The sequence below is a fragment of the Monodon monoceros genome, unplaced genomic scaffold, assembly GCF_005190385.1.
Source record: "Monodon monoceros isolate NGI ecotype Baffin Bay Population unplaced genomic scaffold, NGI_Narwhal_1 Super_Scaffold_15, whole genome shotgun sequence".
NCBI lineage: Eukaryota > Metazoa > Chordata > Mammalia > Artiodactyla > Monodontidae > Monodon > Monodon monoceros.
The window spans coordinates 54,965,177-54,990,420 of NW_021703771.1; the positions used below are offsets into that span (position 1 = coordinate 54,965,177).

General features: G+C 33.4%; 1 protein-coding gene across 1 annotated transcript in view; it reads right to left on the reverse strand.

Moving 5' to 3' along the window:
• The window catches only part of PTPRK (protein tyrosine phosphatase receptor type K), a 572,439-nt gene that overhangs the window by 191,273 nt on the left and 355,922 nt on the right, over window positions 1–25,244 (reverse strand). The window lies entirely within an intron of this gene.

Here is a 25,244-nt window from a genome sequence, read left to right on the forward strand (position 1 = left end):
AAGTTTTCGTTGGATGTCTGTCTTGTCCACATTACTTTCCTTTGTTGAACTGGTGCAATAATGTAAATGAATACTTAGTACAGTGTCTAATGCACTGAAAATAATCAATACATGCTACTAAATAAATATTAATATGTATGTAGTTTAACAAATTTATATTGACCACTTGAAACACTGAGGTGATTTAGTCTTTGAAAGCCTAGAAAATGATATTAGAAGATGGATTTAAATGAAAATAGTTTGAATATGAGTCCCTGAGCAAACAACAGAGTGATCAAATGAGTTACTGAAGGAAGCTTTAGAACTATTTCTATAAAATTTTAGGGGACTACACCTCCATCTGTTCAAGATGACTTTTATACATTCATGAGCCTTAAGGAAAGGGGCTAGACCAGATGGTCTTGAATTCTCTTCCACCTCTATTATTTTCAAACCTCAAATAGTTTGTATTAAATATGCTAGCTTAAAATCATATATACTGGATATAATTGAAAGGATAAGACTCTAGCCCATGTTCTAAAAGACACAATAGCTTACATTTTGAAACAATTTGTTTAGCATGTGAAATTTTGTCAAAAATAACAAATGATGATTGCATTCATAATTAACAGTTCCAGGGCTTTCTTGAGTATAAATCAGAAGGAAATAATATTTGATTGATGCATCACTGAAAGTTCATGTTCTAGTAGCCCTATGTGAATTGTCAGTGTGTATTCCATAGCTCGTTATGATTTATCTTCATCAGCCATAGGCCAAAATTACCAGACTCCAATTACTTTGCTTCCTAGATTCAAGAGAGAGGGAGAGAAATTATGTCATTCTACCACAGGAGATGGCTTAAAACGCCTGAGGTAAAGAAAGTAATCTACTGTTCTCTGACATTCACTGCCTGAAAGTCATTCACATTAACAACCATTCAAACTTGTTTAGTGCAAGCCAATTGCTTCTATTTCCCTCTTGTCAGTTACATTAGCTTCAATTCAAATTTAACTCTTATAAAATTAAAAAAAATAAAACTCTCAAAAAGCTTGACAGGGTCATATATGGGTCCTGACAGAATATAATGTTTCTGAATTTGCTAACTTTAATATAATAATTTTCAAATTTTGATTTTCACAAAGAACACTCTACCCTTTAGAATGTATGCTCATTTTCATTCTCTTATGTTTCACCCTGAACCAGGGTGTGATGATGGGCAAATAAATGTTTATCAAGATAAAAAAAAATCCTTCATTTATACTAAGTACAGCATCAGCAAAAAGAAACAAATGTTCTTAATTTCAAGCAAGACTATGTCATTATTACAAGATAGAGATTGTTACATTTCAAACTGCATAACATAATCTAATATTCTTTCACTAAGAACTATTATACTCATATAACAGACCATTAACTTCCAGACAATTTAAAGTTCACAAGGTTAACATCAGCACTAGAAAAAAGGAAATGGGGATGATATTTAAATAACAGTAAGTGAAAATATACTATTTTACAACCTAATGGAGATATTAGTTTTGATGTTTATCTTTTACGTAGGACTGCAAGACTTCGATGTTTTGCAAGCATTTTAACTGTTTGATATTATTTAAGACAGATTTTACACATGTGAATAAAAATGCTATATAACACAACTACCAATGAACTAAATCTTAACCTTTTTTTTTCTAATTTTACTCATTTTATCTTGTTTTCTCCTCTATGTCTGTGGGTGTGTTTGTGAGTCTGTGTGTAAGAGAGAGAAAAAAAAGATAATGGCCTAGATCTTTTAAGCTTGACCAAGTCTGTCCGTGGTAAGAAAGCCAGAATGTGGGCATAGCTAATACACTCACTAAAACTGTCTTAAACTTGTTACATATAGAGAAAGAGCCTGAGGTAAAAGCAATAGATCCAATTATATTTAGAAATAATTGTCAAATCCTGGACAAAGGCTGCATTTCAATTCTAGAATGAGCTAAATACGTTCTTATGTGTTCAGTTAGTCAATGAGTAAACTCTCTTTCCAGTTAACTCTATCTGGGTGAGGTCCATTAATGTTCAAAATTGAGCAGTGAAACAAATTACAGAAAGCTGCAAATATTAATAAGATCTGTAGAGTGTCATTCTCAGAGATGGTGATCAAGACCTCAGTAAACAATAGTATGTGGACATCAACAATGACATGTTTTTCCTTTTTCTTTTCTATGTGACTAGCACAATTTTAGGTGTTCTTATTACTTTATCACTATATCAGTAATTCTTCTTAGAATTATTTCAAACCATCAAAATGAAACCTAAGATTATTAAGGAATAGAACTGTGATGTTTCTATGCCATCATTTATTAAAACAAAATCCTTTTTTTCTAACAAGAAATTTTTGTAAATGCAGTTATCATTCTGCTTTTTCTCCACTGTGATGTTTTAAATGTCTTTGGGATAGAACAGACATAAATAAGTGATCAATTTGTCTTTTCCCCTATTATTTGGGGTACATTTATTCCATAAAAATAAAACAATGTGATAAACAGATTGGTAGAAAAATATTTTTCAATTTAAAAGTTCAATTTCCCTTAGAACTTTATGCTTGATGGCAGAGAAAATGGAGAGATGCTGTCATATTTGGAAAAGGAAGGTTAAAAGCAAGCTGAGTTAGCTTACACTTATAGCAAAGGTTCCTACACTTTTTTATGTCATGACTCCCTTTGGCAGTCTACTAAAGTCCAGTCCTCTTATGAGAAGAAGGTTTACAAATGCATAAAATACAGAGAATTGCATTGGCAACAAGTTATAATCAATAGTATATATTATCTTTTAAATACGTAATACAGTAATAAATGTGTTTAGTAATGCATTAAATAGAGACAGGTCTATAAACTACTGCAATTTAAAAGTAGTGGTAACAGTAAGTGATATTTCAAGTTACCTACAACATCTGTAATGTGATATGAAAATATCTGTGATGTTTGTTAGAAATAAAGTCATCGATGTTACTAATACTATCATGGGTTGTGGCCTTTATTCACAATTAAAGGAAATACTCAGAGTTGGAAATTAGAGAAAATAAGATGTAATTTTTTTTTTTATGTACAAATTCTCCAGCAGTCTGAGTTCAATTCAAAAACACCCAGGTTAAGAACCCTTGTTTAAAGGAATACTTTCCAGTCTCCTCCATCATCTTTCCTTACAACTCCCTCCCATCACACACACAAATCCCTCATGAATATCTCCAACCATTGTCTTCTAGACGACATGCCATAACCAACTCTATACATCGCCCAGTAATGGCCATCACTGAAACTACTATATGGCACATCTTACACATAAATATAGACATCCATGTATAAAGATATTTGAAAAGGAACTTTAATGATGATCAGAGACAGAGGCAATACTCTGACACAAATGTTCAAATTCAGAAAAATTTGTAACTCTCATCATGGAGAAAGTATGGCATCTGTTCTCAAATAAAGCATGATCCTATAGCCTTAGTTATTACAAGTTGTGACCCTATGTTTATGTCTCAGTTGCTTTCTCCAAAAAAGAAAATCTTTACCCACTGGGTGTACTGGATTATTAATAGCTTTAGACTTTGAGTTTTATACATGATATTACATGAAATTGCCTGACCAGCATATTATGGTTTATTCTGGTAAAACTACAACTCTCCAGCACCTCCAACTTGTGATAAAAAATATGAGTCGGCTTTGACACCATTAATACAGAATTAATATCTCCATCTTAAAAAAGTTATTAAATACAGAGGGTCTTAATTTCTGCATTCTAATCATTAGTTGGAAGGAACTAGTTTGCTGATGTGCATTTAATAAATACTGTTTTAAAAAGGCATAAAATAAAGATACAGTTGGGGATGGTGGAAGATTAAAAACATTTAGCAAATCACTGAAGGTGGGAGGAAGGCCAGAGGAAAGGAACATTTGTAAAAAGGTAGACAATATACAGAAAAATGAAATTAGCTGAAGGAAAACAGGGAGACATTCAAGTGATTCCATATTTTCAAAGATATTTCAGAGAATAAAAATGTTCTAATTGTAAACAACTAAAGTTCAAAGAAGGGGCTATAAAACAAAAGGAGATGAAAATTAAGTTGCCACAATTCACAAAGAAGGAAATCCAAATGACCAAGTAAGAAGATGTTCAAGCTTGGGTTAATTAGGTAAATAATTAAAATATGTAAATATAAATTAAAATAACAAATTTCAGTTTTACACTCAGAGTGCCAAAAGTTAAAGTCTGACGATATCAAATACTAGAGAAGAAGTACAGAAGTTGGGACTCTAATAATTGACGGTCAAAGTATTAACAAATATAAGACTTTGGAATGCAATTTGACAATTTCTAGTAAAAGTGAATATGGATATACCATATGACATTACCATTCCAATTTTAGTTATATACCAGAGGAAAACTTGTATATTCTAGAAGACGACATACACAAAAATGTTCATTACAGCATTGTTTATAATTGAAAAAAAAAATGGAAATAATGTAAATGACCATCTACAGAGGAATGGTACTAAATGACAAGTCACAGAGTGGAATAATTTTTCAGCCACAAGCTAATAAACTGGACTGATATGGTTCTACATGGATAATTATCAAAACTTACAACTAAGAGAAAAGGTTATTTGATATATTTGTTCATAGATTTAATACATTTTTAAAAATACCTTCAAAACACCACATTCTCCAAAACAATCTACTGGGAAAATTCCAGACAAAAGGGATATATCAAATGAAAAACAAAGGAGTAGATAAATCATGGTAAAATGACTGGTTACAAGCACTTAAATGTGGAAGTAGTGTGAAAAAGCAGTAAGAATTATGGCTACAAAATGAAATACCAATGTTACATAACATCACAATGTAAAATAACAATATTTCTGATACATTATTAATTAATAATTAGTGGTAGTGAACTAGGATATTCATGTTTATAGCAAAAAGTCAAGAGTTACCATCCAAAATAAATACTGAATTTCAAAAAATAATGATTTTGACCCTTTAATATTTATTTATGATCCATTTTCTTACCTCGTGTGATCTTTAAAACATACTTGACCTCATTGACTAGATTTGTTTTCCCATATTATAACAAACATAACACTCCCTCATACAAATCTCACAGATGCAATTCTACATGTTTTCATGGATATCCTATAAATTTTATGTGTGCAAGTTTATGTTTAGAATTGCTATAAAATCACCCAGGACTTTTTGGTGCATTGCATTGAATAAAACTTCTATGAAGGAAGGAACCAAAGAAAGAATGGAAAGAAACACTTGTGATGGGAAAATTTTACCTAGCTGATGGTCATTATTTTAGTTTTACCTAGTTTCCTATTTTATTATATAAAAATTAATTAAATATTTATTGTTAAGAACTAGTGCATATGGAATACATTTTACAAGTTATTTTATCCAACCATTAACCCTTTCCTCTCTCTTTTTCCTCTTTACACACATATGCATACATACACACACATGCACATAGAAAGTGATGCATGAAATGAAATTCACCAAAAGTTAATGATCAAATTTTTTTTCCTTCATGATAGAACATTTAGACGATTTTGTTTTCTTTTCTTGTACACTTGATTTCAACCTTTAAAACTATGATATGAATGCAATAGAAAAATCAAACTGACTTCACGGGCACTAAAAACAATTAGGAAATACAAACCTTATTTTTAAAATATCTACATACATAAAGTAATACAAAGCAGACCCAAAACCTACACACAACTAGGTAAGTAAAATAATCAAGATTTTCATAACGACTAATGAGGATATTTTAAAATTTTTTTGCATTGCCTTCACTAAGACAAACTTTCAAAAATACCTCTACCTTAATAAAATAAGTAATAAAGTTTATTATAAAGTTCATGTGGTACTGGAAATGAATATTCAAGGATTTATTAAAAATTAATGAAACTAAAACCTAATTTATCATCTTTGTAAAAGTTTATACAATAGAACAATTATAGTTCGATAGGTAAAAGATGACAAAAAAGCAAACAGATATGTAAAAATGGTTTAAAACTATGTGATATAGCATTGGATATTTATCAAAATTCTGTGTGATAGATGAATCTCTAGATTAGGTATCAATTATATGAGTATTTTTTTCTAGATATTGATGAGGAAAAAGATACTAAAATTCTGACCAGCAAGTTTTCCTGTGGCTTTAATATTAACTGTTCATAGGAGACTAGCTTTTAGAAAATCAATTTGCTCATAGCCTCAAGACAAAATAATTTGGTAGCCACAAGAGGAAAGAGATACTCAAGAGGATTGCCTGAAGGATATGCATTACAGACAGTCCTCTAGACAGGCTCCATTTTATCCTTAAACCAAGGCTGAGCTCCAGAGAAGATTTTTTTTTTCTTAGCCTCAGAATTAAGACAAGGTATATTTTCCAGAAGAAACTGACTTATTTATCTTATGAAACTATGACTTCTGTGGATAAGGCTATGGATCTTGGAGTCAGAAGTATCCAGATTCACATCCGAGCTCAACCAGTTAACAGCTGTGTGACCTGGGACAAAACTCTTAACTTCTTTGAGATTCCTCTCTGGCATACGTAAAATTGAACAAATCACCACTTTGTGGGGCACTGCAATAATTAAATAACATAATTACGTGTCAAATACTGAGCACAGTTCTTAGAATGCTGTAAGTGATTGAAACATTAGCTTTTTATTATAAACAAAATAAATCTGTGTCAGTTAGCTTTTTATTATAAACAAAATAAATCTGTGTTTTAGATTTTGCTTTTACTACTAATAAACACAGATTTTGCTTTTACTACTAATAAACTCAGAACCAAATCCATGGTCTCCCTAATAACACCAGATTAGATGATATAAATGTTTGTTTACTCTTATTACCCTCTAAATCTATCTGTTTTTTTCCCCTAGTGTCCCTTTTTCTCCCAAGTTACTTATCAATTCCTTTTCTTCTGTTCAATCTTGTATATTCTAGTAAACCATCTCAAATTGTTCTTGAAATTAAGAAGGATGTAAATAACACATATAATTGTATGTAAATATATAAATAATAAAATAAAGACTATTTGAATAATGTTTTATATCCTGTAAAATCAACACTGGTATTATGTTTTCTGTTACTTAAGTTCACTTAGGTTATCAATATCATCAAACAACAACTAGCCACTTCAGGATTAAAATATACAAATTTCCAAAATTAATCAACAATGATAACAAAAAAAAACTTCTTTGGAATCATTCCAGTGTTTAACCTGAGACAAAGCCTGTACTGTGCCTTATAAATAAGTATATGTTCAAACCTCACCACAATACAAAATACTATTACAACTTGGTTGGTGAGAAAAGCAAAATGGCACAGAATATGTACAGAGCCAGGAAAAAACAATCCAATTTTAATAGTAAAGATTTCATTAATATCGAGTTTGATGGCAAGCAGTCTATGAAATGAAATCAATCTTAAAGGTACAAGTTTAAATTAAAAACTATACCAAAAATTTTTCCCAAAAAGTTTATTACATTGCTATTTGCTATGGAAAAAAGACTGTAATCATTAATTTCTAAATTAAAAATCATATATAAAATTATTTTTCTACTTGTTATTCTTGTTATGCTTTTACTCAATACAGGCTACTTCACTGAGAAAGAATGATAAAGAGGCTAAAGACATGAATAATTCCTTTGTAATCTTGTTTGGGGGTTTAGAAAAGCTATTGATTTTAGTCTGCATTTTCTAAAGTTAATATTTCCTAACTCAGTAACTTTATTTAAAATACAAAGAAATCTTACCTGGCATATTAAGTTACCAGAGAAATGACCTCTTTCTCAGGAGTGCCACTTTGGGAGTTAGCACAGAATTCATGTGTCATCTTTTAAGGTAATAATGTAATAAACCTTTCATTTCCTCTCCACGAGATATATAGCAACTAAGAAGATGTAGCAACTAAAGAAGAAAAAAAGTAAAACAACTACTTCCAAACAGGCATGACTGCAAAGGACATTTTAGGAGTACAAAACTTGTAACTATAAAATCATCAAAGCAAAAATGCTTTGTTTTTTTTGTTCATACTTCACACCAACTCAGAGATTATGAATGACTCTGAGAGGCTACGGTTATAAAAACTATACAATAGGTCTTTTTAGAAAAAAGAGCTCCAGTAAGAAAGCAAAAATTTTGTGAATCCCTTAGACTGTACATTGGTGCATGTGGACATAAATGTGCATAGACAACTGAGAAAATATAAACAAAGAAGCAAACTACGAACATCCATGGAAAGCTTCCTTCAATTTCACTGTAAGACATTTTCTGGATATAATGATATAGCTTATAAAGGAACAAGGAAGTAGCATGAATTTGAACTCAGGGCAAGAGTGAGGGTAGGCTGGGGTGGGAAGAGAAGAAAAGAAAAATGGAAGAAAAATAACACCTTAAATAAAATTTTACTTTCCTCGATACAGTTAATCCAAAGTCATTTCAGCCAGAGTGTCACAACCTATATATGTATCAACTGGGTTTGTGTGATGGAAATTTGCCAAGCCAGAAGTGATGCAGTATTTGTCAAAAAGATTGAATTGCCCTTTCATATTAGTACAAAAAACGACAGTGCATGATTATTGCCACAAGCATGAGGTTGTTTAGGGATAATGTGAGCACCTTAACAGTAGGTAGTAATGGGAAATGTCTATCTCTTTTCCTTTCCTTTCAAGGTAGGCACTTTAACATGCCTTGTTACACTGCCAAACCATTTCTCACTCCAAACTTCTTAAATACTACCCCTCCAAGCCAAGGATATATTTTTAACTGAAGACATATGCACTATTCATTGCCAAAACCATAATATAATAAATGGTTTACTAGTCCCATGAAAATTAAAATATTGTGTATTGTTTGTAATATGGGAGCATCTATGCTCTACTGTTCTGCTGCACGCAGGTCCATGTTCATTTCTCTATTATTCAGACTTTTGATGACAGTTATATTAAAAGGCTGTGATTATACCCTCTTATTTTTTTTAAAAGAATATTTCTAACTCCTAAAGATGTCTGCATCAGATCAATTCGTGACTTTAAATTTAAAATAATAGTAATATTACCCAATTTTAACTTTACTGTTACAAATATATGTATACATATTTCTGTCAAAATATATTTCCAGGAGCTTAATAGATTTACAACTTTGACACTTTCTCTCGGAGTCAATTTCATAATAGAGGTCATACCAACTCATCTTCTTAAAAGATAATAAAAGAATTGATTAACCAACTTTAGAATGTATTTCGAGGATCCTTTCATTGAAATTGTACACAACTAAATAAATGATTAGAATAAACAGAGCTTTAAAAAGGGCTTACTTATTACTTACAAAATTACAATTATAAAATATTGCAACTGAGAGAAAAAGTGATCAGCTAAAAAAAGTAGAAATCCAATTAACCTAGCCCATATAATTAGCATTATACTCAAAGACTAAGGAATAGTTTAAGGAATAAATCACTAAAATTTGTTTTTGTTTTAATAATAGGTAACTGTAGAGTCATTTCCTTAAGAAGATATTTGTACTGCTGTTTTACAATAAAATCTCAGTCTTGACGACCTACTTTTTAGACTACAAGAACATTCCACTAAAATCTGACAAAGAAACACTTATTTTCTGCTATTCACTGAAAAAGGTACTTTATTTCACTTGCTCTGGTGAAAATCCTTGGAAAGTCTAGTTATTTAAATTTGTCCTACAGAGGCTTCTGGTTTGAGGGTATAAAGAATCACAATAATTATTTTAGTTCATTTTCAAAGCACTCAAGTGTAGAATTTGATACAAAACTGAAAAAATAAGTTGTTATAACTCAAAGTTCTATTAGGATATCAGTGCAAACACAACTGTTTGTCCCATACTCGCATCCCAAAGAATGACCAAGCCTCTGCTGCTGTTAATCCCTCCTACACGTGCTCATGACCCTCTCCTGTCATGGTGTGGAGTTCCTAAGTGCATGCATTCTGCATAAGAACACCATGAATCTTTGAGATGAGGTACCAAAGGAGGTCAGAGAGCAAATGGGAAAGAGGACAGAAATGCACTCAACAGAGGGCAAGTTCGCCTAGGATCAGCTGGTGAAAACCAAAACTAAACCACATTTTGATTCTGCCTTTAGCATAATGCTCTGAGCTACTCATTATGGGGAACACTTAAAATGTAACTACGGATGTCATAATTCGACAAACTAATCAGTCTTTTTAAAGTATATACTGATCAAGTTTAATGCATTTGTAAATAAAAAACAGCCACTGTATTTTTTAAAGTTGGTTCTACATAAAAACATTGAACAGTTTCAGTAATCTGAATAGTTCATGCAAAAAGATATTAACGTATACAATATAATTCAACCCTCCCCCAAATTTTTTTAAATGTGGTTGAACAAAATTTACCTGAATTTCTAATTCAAGGAAAGCATACCCATGACTCCAACGTCACGAATGAAATGGTGATGATGCCCAAATCTGTATATCCTGCTCTCTACCCTCTCTATTGAACTGTAGATCCATGAATATAACTGCCTACCCAATATCTCACTTCTAAAACTAAACATAGCAACCTCCCTTCCAACACTTTCCCAATGTTTTACCCCTTCAAGTTAAAACCTGTCACTATACCTTACTTTTCCAAGCCAGAATTCCTTCCAATGTGTCACAAAATTCTACTGATTGCAACTCTCAAATCTCTTTCATCTCTGCCTCAGCATTGGAATCATTATCTGCACTGCTTCAGTTCAAGTACTGATCAATTTTTTGCCTAGATTGATATTAGAAGCCTTCTAAATCTCCTGAAATCTCCTTTCAATCCTTTTCCCAACAACCACTAGAGAAATATTTCTAAAAACCAAACCATTCTAAACATTTCAGTAAAAATATTCAAACTACATATTCTTTAACTATTCTTTAAAAATCACTCCCTTGAACAAAATATTCTAATGTATTAAAAAATAATGTTAAAAAGTTAAGATGTACTGATAGATGAATAAAAAGTTGGAAAGATCGATAAATATGTGATATAGGAAGTACAACAAAAGGAAAATTGTGGTGGTATTCAATGAATAATTCTTTCAGATATTCTGCATGTTAGTAATTCTTTAAATATTGGAGAAAAGTTGTTTTTAGTGAAATGGCTTGTTATGTAGAAATGGCTAATATTTACTGTGGGTTATTTCTGCGCTAAGTAAGCATTTTGCATGCATTATCTCTAGTGGTGTGCTGGAAAATGTTTAGCACTTTCAACATGGTTTTGGCTCTCCAGAAAACAGAGAAGGTGGTGAGAGAAAATAGTCCTGATTTGCAGCATTTGCCAATCTCCATGCTCTAATATTCCCACTACAGTTTTAAGCTTCCCAAGACAGAACTGGAAGAGATAAGCATTGTGTCGTATCTCCAACATACAGATAAAATAGACATAGATAGTCTCAAGAACGTAGATAATGGTTCACTATATTAAAATAGTTAGGAACCTTTGAGTATGTATTACTTTTGTTTAAAATATAATTGATATAATTGTAAGTTTGTATGATTTATTCTTTAATACTGATTTTAAAACTGGCTGGCAAAATTCCTGAAAATTTAACAATCAGTTCTCAGCTTTAGCACGTGACTGATTATCTCACAAACAGCAAGTTGGGCAGGTACAATTATTTATCATAATTTTACAGATGACAATATGAAACATTAGAGAGATTCTTACTTGCCCAGTAGTAAATATTAGAGCCAGCTTTTAATCTAGATTTTACTGACTCACAAATCTCAGCTCATAATTGCTCATGATCTGCTGCTTCATAAAATTCTACTCCTACTTCAAGGCTCCTTTGTGCTTCCATAAAGCCTGAAAGCACATCTATTATGCCACTTATTGGTCTAATTATTTACCTATATACCTACCTGCTAAACTCTCCAGGCAGCTCAGCAAAGATGTGCAATCAGGCAGCCTGGATTTGAATCTAAGAGTTTACACTAGTGCCTGGTGCATAGTAAGTACTCAATACATGGTAATTACTATGATCATGATTCCCCAGATTTTGAGTGGCTGCAGAGCAGAGCCTTCGTTTTAGAATACCCAGCACTTAAGCACTATCTGGCATGTAGGACATACTCATGTAAAAGAAAACAAGAAAATGCAATCTGTGGGACTTCCCTGGTGGCGCAGTGGTTAAGAATCCACCTGCCAATGCACGGGACACGGGTTCAAACCCTAGTCTGGGAAGATCCCACATGCCCCGGAGCAACTAAGCCCGTGCGCAACTACTGAAGCCCGTGCGCAACTACTGAAGCCCGTGCGCAACTACTGAAGCCCGTGCGCCTAGAGCCTGTGCTCCGCAAAAAGAGAAGCCACTGCAATGAGAAGCCCGTGCACCACAACGAAGAGTAGACCCCGCTCACCGCAACTAGAGAAAGCCTGTGAGCAGCAATGCAGACCCAACACAGCCAAAAATATAAAAAAAAAAAGTCTTCTTTTAAAAAGGGAGTCACGTGAATGTTTAAAAAAAACAAAAAGAAGTGCAATCTGAATAATAGTTTTGATTTTCTCATCAAATAGCTGTAAGATGTTGATCAGATTACCTCACTAACTGAGTCTCAGTGTGCAGAATAGTGATAAATGGGGGACATGGACTTGATTAATTATAAAGTACTTTCTTGTGCTAAAACTGCATGACTGAATGCATGCCCTTGCTGGTCCATTAAAGTGTACTAATACAGTACTTACAGAGTAGTTGAAGAGTATGTGTCAAGTACTTTTCAGCCACGTAGAAAAAGGACAAGTGCATAATCCTCACTGCAACATTCACAATAGCCAATCACTGGAGTTAGCCTAAACTTTTATTAGAATGGTTAAATATATTCTAGCACATATATCCAATAGAATATTAAGCAATCACTAAAGATGATGGTTAGAATGTCCTGTAGAAACATGGGAAATGAGTTAATATCACAGCAAATAAAATAAGCAGAATGTAAACTGGTATATACATCTTAAAGAAAAAAGCATGGGCATGGAGAAAACTAATACTGCATTGACAAAAATCACAATAGTTGCATAAACACTGTAGTGTTGAAAATGCTTTTTAAAAAAATTCTATTTGTGAAATTTAGTGTAATGCTTTGTTATGGATAATTTATAAAAACTATTCGGGTGTATGTATTCTAATGAAGTCTTTACAAAATCTGGGACTTCCAGTAAGGCACCTCCAAAAAAATTAAGCTTAGGGATAGTTAGTGCTCCCCTAGCACATTTTCTCCTCCTAAGCAGAGCAAAGCTGGTTATTTTAGAGAGCAGACACATGCACAGTGCACACATATATCTATGATGCAGAATTCACCAGAAGAGAGAACGGAGAAACACAAAAGGGAACTCTGGAACAATAATTCTGCTTTGCAGTATTCCTCAGTTATATAATTTTTAAGGTGGTATCCAAATTGTTAAAACTGATTGCAAAAATTTTAACGGAAAACCTAAACTGGTTCATTTAAGCTGAGAAAATCAAATATTAATTTAATTCAATGAGCTGACCTGTTGTAAAAGTGACTGGTTCATTGATATAACTTAGCCTTACAAAAATGCATGTTTCTCTTGGTGGACAGTAAGCCAGAAATAAAGAGGAGGCAGAAATTAAAGGATTATCTGAGCAGCTGGAAGGAGTACTCAGAGAAAAACTTTTCTCCCTGTTGCTTTCCAGAATAAGCAGAGTTCTGTATTCTACTGATGTACTTTATGTGAGTCGGAAATACAGAGGAAAATAACCCATTTAAGTAAAATAAAATAGAATGAGTCAGTTTCCACATTCTGTCACTTGTTAGAAGTTAACTAAGTTACCTGTTAATTTTACTTTTAAAAACAAGATAAATGAGAGAAGTTGTCATCTCTTCACTTTTTGCCCAGCTCTACCATAGTGCTGGTAGGAGTTCAAAATTCATTGACTAAATGAAGGACAACAGAACTGCTGGCCCAACCCATCAGAAAGTCTATGTTAATAATCTGATGTATATAAATTGTGTTTTAAGACAACAAAGCTTCATGCTCTACAGCATCATCACGTTTCATGATAATGCACGGTGAAGGAACAGCTATTGTTATCTTCATATTGCAGTTCTTAAACTACTAGAGTGAGCTCCAACATATCTGTCCAAAAATCACAAATTCATCAATATACCAATTTGTATTTAAGTTACATTTTTTCCCAAAAGCTTTAAAATGCCATCGTATAATGGTGATAAAATGAGTGGCAGCTGAAGATTATGTTGTTCAGTATTGGATAAAGTAAACCTCTAAAACATGTTCTTAAACTTCTTTTATTGTTATAATTTACTGGATGGCAAAAAAAGATTTTAAAAAAAGTTAATGAAGTATCTAAACAAACTTGTCAAAGAATACTGCCATTTATATTTCAAAACTACATATCCATTCCACTGTTCACCTGTAAGATATATCTTAGAGAAGAAAAAGGTATAGCAAAGCAATATATTACGATTTCCAATAAATGTTACCGTAAGTTTTGAGCAAGCATCCTATGTATATGGTGCTCTTGACTTAAGAAATGCCTAATAATTGGCAGAGAAATTATTTCACTTTCCTTCTATAATTACTGTTAAAAGGGGATCCTATTATATATATATATGTATATATATAATATGTTAAAACAAAGGTATTTTGACAATAAAGTATTATAGATTCACATGTAAGAGTACAAAAAATATGATGTTCATATATTTTAACAGTGCCGGCTTAAAACTACAATAACACATAAAAATAAACTTTTTTGATGACTATTTTTTTATTATGAAGTATTACATAGAGGTAGGAAATAGTAACAAAGCCAGAGAATGAAAGATGAGTTATTTTAACTCAAACTTCACCCATATTATTTGGCTGAGACAATTAAAATGGACATCACTCAATGATTTCTAGGCCATATCATATGTAGTGACAGCTGAATTTGCACGTATCTTGCTTAGGGTGACATGAACGCATGAATTTCTGCCCTTTGAAGTTCATTTTTTGTTGGGTTCACAAAGTGTAACATAACTTACAATACTCGAGATTAGAATCCACTCATTATTTTTCCTTCAAATATGCTTTTTTCTCCTCTGTAGTTTATATACAGGTTGGTGGAAAGGAAAAAGGATGGAAGAGTCATCCTTACAGTAATTATTAGCTATAATAAGGCCGTATCTTGTAGGAAGACAGTGAAGATCAAAAAATGAAATTCTCAGAGGATGATCACATCCTCAGATTTTAAGAGTAAAGTTAAATTATGAAAATAATGATACACCTTTATAAAGTAATTTTTTCCACTCAAGAAATCGTACAGAATGACCAACACTCTTCAAAAACACTAACTAGAATGGTTCTAAATAAGTGAGTTCCAAAAATAAGCTGTACTCCTCCCCCACCAAACCCTGCTCAAGAAAACGGGACTGCAATTTTTTTTTTTTTGCCAAAGCCTGACTTTAAGAATTTTGCTTTTTATTCCAAAGCAAAGAAAATAAATTATAATTCAAATAAGGAAGTAAACAGGCAGTGACAACTGAAGACAAAGGTAGATTCTCCGGGTAAAAAGGAAGAAAATCAAGGACAAGTCTGTGCACCAGTGTAACCACAATGGCACCATTGAAGAGGTCTGAAGTTCACAGGCTGAGTCTCTTGAGCCCATCCTTCATACAGAACACATCCTTTAGTGTTTGATCAATCTTGACCCATAGCTTCTTTTTTTTTTTAACATCTTTATTGGAGTATAATTGCTTTACAATGGTGTGTTAGTTTCTGCTTTATAACAAAGTGAATCAGTTATACATATGTTCCCATATCTCTTCCCTCTTGCGTCTCCCTCCCTCCCACCCTCCCTATCCCACCCCTCTAGGTGGTCACAGAGCACCAAGCTGATCTCCCTGTGCTACGTGGCTGCTTCCCACTAGCTATCTATTTTACGTTTGGTAGTGTATATATGTCCACGCCACTCTCTCACTCTGTCACAGCTTACCCTTCCCCCTCCCCATATCCTCAAGTCCATTCTCTAGTAGGTCTGTGTCTTCATTCTCATCTTGCCCCTAGGTTCTTCATGACATTTTTTTTTTCTTAGATTCCATATATACATGTTAGCATACAGTACTTCTTTTTCTCTTTCTGACTTACTTCACTCTGTATGACAGACTATAGGTCCATCCGCCTCACTACAAATAACTCAATTTCGTTCCTTTTTATGGCTGAGTAATATTCCATTGTATATATGTGCCACATCTTCTTTATCCATTCATCTATTGATGGACACTTAGGTTGCTTCCATCTCCTGGCTATTGTAAATAGAGCTGCAATGAACATTGTGGTACATGACTCTGTTTGAATTATGGTTTTCTCAGGGTATATGCCCAGTAGTGGGACTGTTGGGTCATACGGTAGTTCTATTTTTAGTTTTTTAAGGAACCTCCATACTGTTCTCCATAGTGGCTGTACCAATTTACATTCCCACCAACAGTGCAAGAGTGTTCCCTTTTCTCCACACCCTCTCCAGCATTTATTGTTTCTAGATTTTCTGATGATGGCCATTCTGACCGGTGTGAGATGATACCTCATTGTAGTTTTGACTGGCATTTCTCTAATGATTAGTGATGTTGAGCATCCTTTCATGTGTTTGTTGGCAATCTGTATATCTTCTTTGGAGAAATGTCTATTTAGGTCTTCTGCCCATTTTTGGATTGGGTTTTTGTTTTTCTGATATTGAGCTGCAAGAGCTGCTTGTAAATTGTGGAGATTAATCCTCTGTCAGTTGCTTCATTTGCAAATATTTTCTCCCATTCTGAGGGTTGTCTTTTTGTCTTGTTTATGGTGTCCTTTGCTGTGCAAAAGCTTTTAAGTTTCATTAGGTCCCATTTGTTTATTTTTGTTTTTATTTCCATTTCTCTAGGAGGTGATTGACCCATAGCTTCTTAATTCTACCCATGTCGTTTTCTTCTTCGGATATTCTTATGTTATTATCACTTAAGACATTATTAAGATATTATTTTACTGCTATTTCTACTTCCTAATATCAAATAAAAACCTAGGACCAGAGGGGTATCCAGGATATTTAATGGAACTAATGCTGTTATTCAAATCATTTTCATCTGTCAGCTTTACTGCATATGCAAAATTCAATAAAAACAAATGAAGCCAATAAAAAGAGTACTTAATGATACTGTTAACAGACTCAGCATGTAGTAAAGTACTGTGGATAAATTAAAAGTGTCATTTTTACTGGTACCAAATGCTTTCTAGCAACGAAATAAGTCAAAAGAAGACAATTTTAAGCTGAAAGCAGCCCAACTCTATTTAATTAGTTACACAGCTATTAGAAAACGTGCCATAAGCTGTACGTATGGTTAAAAGTACATCCCATGCCTGAGGCAAAAAACAAAAGGGGCAGGGGGAAAGAGGATTTCATATTTGTTTACCTTTCATGACTCTTATACTGGGGTTCCTAGCATTATAGACTACTAGGAGACTTAACAGAAGTTGCTTATATTATAAATTAATTTCTCTCTCCATTGAAATTTAGAATAACATTGCTATCATCCATGGGCCCCAGAGAATTCAAAAGCAACCACACAAATTACTTGGATAATTTAAATTAGGATGTGAGGGACTTCCCTGGTGGACCACTGGTAAAGAATCCGCCTTACACTGCAGGGGATGAGGGTTCGATCCCTGGTGGGGGAACTGGGATCCCATATGCCGCGGAGCAACAAAGTCCGTGTGCCACAACTACAGAGCCCACACACCCTGGAGCCTGCAAGCCACAACTAGAGAAGAGAAAACCCACACAGCACAACTAGAGAGAAGCCGGCGCACTGCAACTAGAAAGAAACCCCAGCAGACCGCGCGCCGAACGAGAAAAAGATTCCACATGCTCAACAAAGATCCTGCATGCTGCAACTAAGACCCGACACAGCCAAAAAATAAAATAAATAAATAAATAAAATAATAAATCTTTTAAAAAATAAAAAAAAATTAGGATGTGAATTATATTTTCAATTTAATGCCTCCATCTGTGCATATAGTTTCCCTATGTGTTAGAAGAAAGGAAAAAGAGAAGGCAAATCATCCTTATGGTGACTACCGGCTGCACATTGTTTTATACATTATTTCACAGTTAAGGAATTAGGGATAAGGCTAACAGAAGTGTTAATCCAGCTGTGTTCAGGAAAGAATGGTTGATATTGTTTTCAAACATATTGCTTGAGAAAAATGGTTTTGGGGTCAGAAATTAACCCCCTCATCTCTGGAGTTCCAAAGTGCTTTGTATTTTTTTTATATAACTTACTATACTTTTATTGGTATTATGGTTTCTTACACTAGACTGTCAGTTCCTGAAGAGTAGGAAGCCTGTCCTACTAATGTTCTATCTTCTACCGTCCTCAGCATGGCGATGTATACAACTCCAACCTCAATAAAATTTATGAAATGAATAAATATCCCATCAAATACACAGTAGCTCTTGAATTTCTCTCCAATCCTTCATAATTTTCTCCTCTACAATAACGTATTATACCATGGATTTTGCATGCACATGAAGGACACTGGTTGACCCACATATTTGAAAAAGAAAAGTAAATCAAACAATAAAGTAAGTTAGATCACCTATAAAATATCTTTAAAATCCCTTTAATGAAAGGAACTTTGATTATTAGAAATGACAATATTTCCAGGAATTTATAGATATCCTATTTCTGATCTACAGTAAGAGAGACATGCTATAGTGAAGATAACAGACAGCATATTTTGATTATAAGCATGATTTCATGGTTTTTCCGCTCCCAGTCTTTCCTTAGTTCTAACTCCTCTTCCACAGAGAGATGACCTTTCTAAAAGTAAATCCAGTAATGTCAATCTGCTTCTTAAAAACAACAGGATAGCAGCCTGGGCTACATTAGCCCTGGCCACATCCCACCTGCAGCTTCTGTTCTACCACAGCCCAGAGTCAGCCAATGCTCCATCTATTTTCATAATCCAAAAAACATCAGCAATGTTAACAACTGGGATAAGCATATGGTTCCCTCTGTTTTTTATTCTGTTTTCTGTTCTTTCTGCCTTAAAAACTCATAGTCAATTTTTAAGATCCAGTTTAAAAGCCATCTTTTCCTGGTGACAGCTTCTCGGAAACACTTTCTTGAAAAACAGGAAGAGCTTCACTGCTCTCACTTTGCATTTTACTCTGTTTATAGGGCTGTCCCTCGTGACTACTAGGAACTTAAGTGCAAGGCACTGCTTGTATAACTTTGAAGACCTAGTACTTAACCCAGTGCTGTTAACAAATGACAAAGCCAATAAAATTTCTCTGAATAGATAAATGTCTTTCAAACTGAAATATTCCCTACAGAATCTGAAAAACAAAATCAGGTTTTACTCACTAAAAAAGAAAAAAAATCTATAAGAGGGTTTTACTGTTTTAGATTTTTAAGAAAATTGAAGAACTGTTGTTTTCCATTACTTTTCTTATGGCTTTTTAGATTTAGGTTTTTTTACTTCAATAATAATAGCATTGCCTTTAAAATTTTTTGCTCAAAAACAATAAAGAAGCCATGTAAAAATCATATTAATAAATTTCAAAAAATTTTTAAAACAAGCACTGATAATAAGCCTTCAACTGAAATCAAACCATACGGCAACCTTATACTGTTAAACCATACCAATTCTTACAGAGCTGTTTATTTTGTTTTTTGTTTAACTGCAAGGCTGAGTTTCAATGATAAATAGTCTTTGTGATTGATAACTATCTTAGACCACAATAAAAATCAATATATGGTTCCACTTTGCTGATGATACTATAGCTAAAAGGCCAAAATTTAATTCCTTACTCTGTGGTTTCTGGTGTATGCCTGAGTATTGTTTTGTTTTGTTTCCTTCCATTTTGGACTTAGGAGAGAAAAAAATGCAGTTTTAGTAAATGTTTACGTTTAAAATAAGACACTCTCTTTTTCACTGCTTCATAGATCTACATTTTTCAATGAGAATTGCCAAGAGCACTGAACTTCAATATAAGAGTAGAGAGTAGCTTTCCCAACTGTGTAAATATACTACGTTCTGGACACCCTGAACTCTTGACTTTCCCTATGAAGGAGATGCTGTTAAAATGTCAGTTAATCATAAAGCAGTGCCACAATGGGTTACCCAGAAGCAGAAGGCAATTTAAAAGAGCAATTTTAACATGCAATTGCCAAAGCAAGCAATGCAGACAATTTCTGATGATGGCATATTTTATTTCCATTTAATAAGAGAAAGAGAAAACTGTATTTTCTTAGCATTATGTGAACAATAACATGGGTCAGGCTGTAAGCTAACAACGAAGTAATCATACCCCTCAGGCACATAGAGAAGCATGAGGCAAGTGTAGGTGGCTACAGGCACCAGAGGCTGTAATTACCACCTCTCCTAACTTGAGTAACCCTGAAGCAGGTAATTGCACTTACCAAATGATTTTAATGTACTTCAGAAAGAAAACAAAGACACAGCTCTGGCAACTAGGTAGGACATTTTCAGAAAAGAATAGTGTAAAACATTTTTTACACTTCTTTAACTGTTTAAAATATTTAAGAGTGTATACTTGAGTGTCAACACACTAATCAATTGTGCTTTTAATAAAATTGAAGTTGCAAACATTAAGCTATGTTTTCTCAAGGAATAATGCAGCCATGAAGATTCAATTTTTAAAAATGTACATCCCTCCCAGACGTCATACTTTCATTTACTCAGGCTACACTCTTCTTCTGAAAGGGGGTGGGGGGGGTGGGGAAGATCGCCTGTAGTAGGAGAAAGAGGGGAAAAAATTCAGGCTTTTCAAGTTCCAGAAAATGGGTGTGAGCCCCAGTTGCCCAGTTGGCTGAGGTTAGCCAAATCATTGCTTTTATTTTGTTTTTCTTGAATCTTAGATTCACCAGCTACAAAATTGGGATAATAATATCCAAATAATTATAAAGCAGTACCAATCAATACTGAATTATGAAAATCTACACTTGCATTTAAAATACAAAATATACTCATTAATACATAAATAAAACCATTTCATTAATTTGCTGTAAAATTATTTATTGACAGATCTCTGCCAAGAATGAAAAAGTTTACTATTGCCAGAAGTAAAATTTCAAAGGCTTAACTACATTAAAATGGAGTTTTAAAGACACTAAATAGTAACTAATTTACTCTTTGATAGGTCCCTAGGAGTCAAAAATTGTTCCTCTGTGATACACCAAAATAAAATAAGAATTTCTGAGAGACTGAAAGTAATCATCATCCCTTTGTTACTTATAAGAAATTCATGTGAAATTGATATCAGACACATACATATAGCTAAAAAAAATTTATACTTATCTTCAAAGGCTTCTTGGTGGTCTATCATGTAGAATGCATTAAAATAGCTATTTCAAAACAATAAATATTTACTCAACCACATGATATTAATGGTAAAACACTACCCTACACCATGACATTCTCCTAATATTTGTTAAAATGGAATGGTTTATAGAACCAGTATTCAGAGTTTGCACAATTTAATAGAATTCGATGGGAACTTCTCCAAAAGTTATGCTTGGTGTCTTAAAGGGATCATTTCCCCAGACTATGAAGAATTTTTGTACTAAATACAGATAATATCATAGCGTAAGTTGTGTTCTATTTTCTTGTTATAAAACACCAGGCTGAGTCTAGTGATGATGCTGGCGTTGGTAGGGTTTGAGGGATCTTAAACCTGGGGAAAGGAACCTTGAAGAGAAGTGGATGGACATCATAAATTTAACCTTTACTGACTCTGTATTTAGACATGCAATGTTTATCAATTATATCCAACTTCTGCTTTTCAGGATTATTTAAAAATTAATAGAATATATAATTGCATACGCTTTCCCTCTTTTTCTAATAATAGAGCAAGATTAGTAGACATTCCTATAAAACAGTAACCAGTTTCTCTACAATCTACAACGTACCTGGAAATCTAGTTTATAAGCACTTTTTTTTTACCATAAAACCTGCATCAAACACACCTTATGAGCACATAAATTAATAAAGATATGTGACAAAGACTCCCCACATGTGAAAGATAGTTTTAAAAAAAACTTTTTACATTTGGAAGTAAAACTACAGATGAGTGAGCTTGATACCATTTTATGCCACAGAGCCCACAACTTAAATGTTTCTCAAATAACATATCAGAAAAAAAGACCAATATTATTTCAAAATGTCAAGACATTTATAAATTTGAAAGCAGCTATGAGTGTAAGTTATTTTTACTCTATCCCCTCCCATACAGATAAGGTTATTCTCAAAGTAAAATATCTCAAACACTTTACAGTCCTATTTTTACTTACTGCAGCTCAATATGCATTCTGAACATAAGTATTCAATAGGGATAAATCAATGCTCATCAACATGTTCTTTTCATCCACTTAATACAGCATAACTAGCCTTAAAACACAATTTCATTATCCATTCACCTGTCGATGGACATTTAGGTTGCTTCCATGTCCTGGCAATTGTAAACAGTGCTGCAATGAACGTTGGGGTGCATGTGTCTTTTTAAATTATGGTTTTCTCAGGGTATATGCCCAGTAGTGGGATTGCTGGGTCATAAGGTAGTTCTAATGTTAGTTTTTTAAGGGACCTCCATACTGTTCTCCATAGTGGCGGTATCAATATACATTCCCACCAACACTGCAGGAGGGTTCCCTTTTCTCCACACCCTCTCCAGCATTTACTGTTTGTAGATTTTTTGATGACGGCAATTCTGACTGGTGTGAGGTGATATCTCATTGTGGTTTTGATCTGCATTTCTCTAATGATTAGTGATGTTGAGCACCCTTTCATGTGTTCGTTGGCAATCTGTATGTCTTCTTTGAAGAAATGTCTATTTAGGTCTTCTGCCCAGTTTTGGATTAGGTTGTTTGTTTTTTTTATATTGAGCTGCTTGTATATTTTGGAGATTAATCTTTTGTCAGTTGCTTCGTTTGCAAATATTTTCTCCCATTCTGAGGGTTGCCTTTTCGTCTAGTTTATGGTTTCCATTGCTGTGCAAAAACTTTTAAGTTTCATTAGGTCCCATTTGTTTATTTTGTATTTTATTTCCATTACTCTAGGAGGTGGGTCAAAAAAGATCTTGCTATGGATAAAGAAGATGTGGCACATATATACAATGGAACACTACTCAGCCATAAAAACGAACAAAATTGAGTTATTCATACAGAGTGAAGTAAGTCAGAAATAGAAAAAGAAACGCCATATGTTAATGTACATATATGGAATCTAAAAAAACAGTACTGATAAACCTAGTGGCAGGGCAGGAATAAAGACGCAGAGTAGAGAACGGACTTGAGGACACAGCGGGGAAGGGGAAACTGGCATGAAGTGAGAGAGTAGCAATGACATACATACGCTACCAAATGTAAAGTGGATGGCTAGTGGGAAGCTGTTCCACAGCACAGGGAGATCAGCTGGATGCTTTGTGATGACCTAGAGGGGTGGGATAGGGAGGATGGGAGGGAGGCTCCAGAGGGAGGGAATATGGGGATATATGTATACTTATAGCTGATTCACTTTGTTATAAAGCAGAAACTAACACAACATTGTAAAGCAATTATACTCCAATAAAGATATATTTAAAAAAACCCCACAGTTTCATTTATTTGCCATCTCCATTGGCCTTCACACCAATGGCCGATTTCAAATAATTCCTAAGTTAAAAAATCACATTATATTAACAACACATTGTGTGGTACTGTAAATTTTTAAGGATCTATTTTGATGAAATAAAAAAATAAGAAGGCAGATGAGATATTTAAAAGAAAGAAGTTAGGGCACAAAAAAGTCACAAGGAAGATCTCTGGAATAGTAAATCAACACTTATTATTTTAATTTGTATATACCTTATAAGGATTAAATGTAGGCAGAAAAAGGTAATTTTATCAGAAAATATGTGTAGGTGATATCTTCAGTAAAATGGACATCACTATTCATCTTTTTATGTTAGCACTGGATATTAATTTTGGAAGAGTGAGCTACTTCTCAGTTTCCATACTGTCTCCTTTTTAAATTATTTCTCTGACTAGTTGAGGTTGTAGAGTTAAATTGTTTTTCCCCTCAGGAAGTTCATCTACTACAATAAGAATAATTTGTCACATTACCTAGAATGAAAAGACATAGCTGTACAACAAATTTGAAAAGCAATTTGTGTGATTTAGGCTGAGCCATGGAGACTTACCCAGTGTTTTTGAGGTTAAGCTATTTTTCAACCACAGGATAAATGTATGACACCAATCAGCAAATTACTAGACTCTATTGTCTACATCTGAGACTAATGATGGAGCCGTTAAGCTTCCTATTGGTGAGCATTTTTCAATATTAATATATGAAACATATTGATATTTACAATTAATATATAAATATTAACATATAAAAATTGAACCAGAATAAAAAATATTTAGGGATGATAGTACATTAGGTAATTGCATGGATTTTGCTTTGATCTTAGATCAGTACTCTTGGTGGGTAGCCTCAGAATACTGTAACTGTTAAACAGATGTTAAAGAAACAAAAGACATTTTACAGGCATTTACATTTTCGTAGATCCCCATGGTCTTAGTTTTCAATTTTCAGAACCTAAATCTATAAATGTTCAAGACGCATAGACCCAGGTACTAACTTTGCAAGTGTTTCAACATAATGCTTGATGGATAAAAAATGTTTCTTTCAACTGACCTAAAAAATTAAACTATTTTCAAAAATAAAATAAACAGTGCACTAAAAGTATACTCTAATAACTTAGACAAACTTTTCAGTGGCTTTTAATAAATAGCTAACATTTTCTCTCATTATAACAATCGTACAATAAGGAACTAGGATGTATGCTTTTATATTACTTTTTATTTCACTTTTTATTCTTTCTTTGTGTTTTCTCCATGTGCTATTATTTTCACTACTCTGTTTCAGACATTAGGAGGGCAATACAAGGCTTAAAAACATATGGAAAGCCTCTGTACTTTACAGCTGGGTGCCAAGCTGCTGCATTCATCCTCGACAACAGGATTTTCTGACTAGGAGGGTTATCTTACTGAGGATTGGCTCAGAGTAACTTTTCTTATGTGTATTATCAGATATGGCCTCTGCACTGACCATAACAAAATTATCGAGGAAGACAGTCTCCACATAGTAGAAAGGTATTCAACGTTTGCTTGAACTGCAAAGGTTTTCTC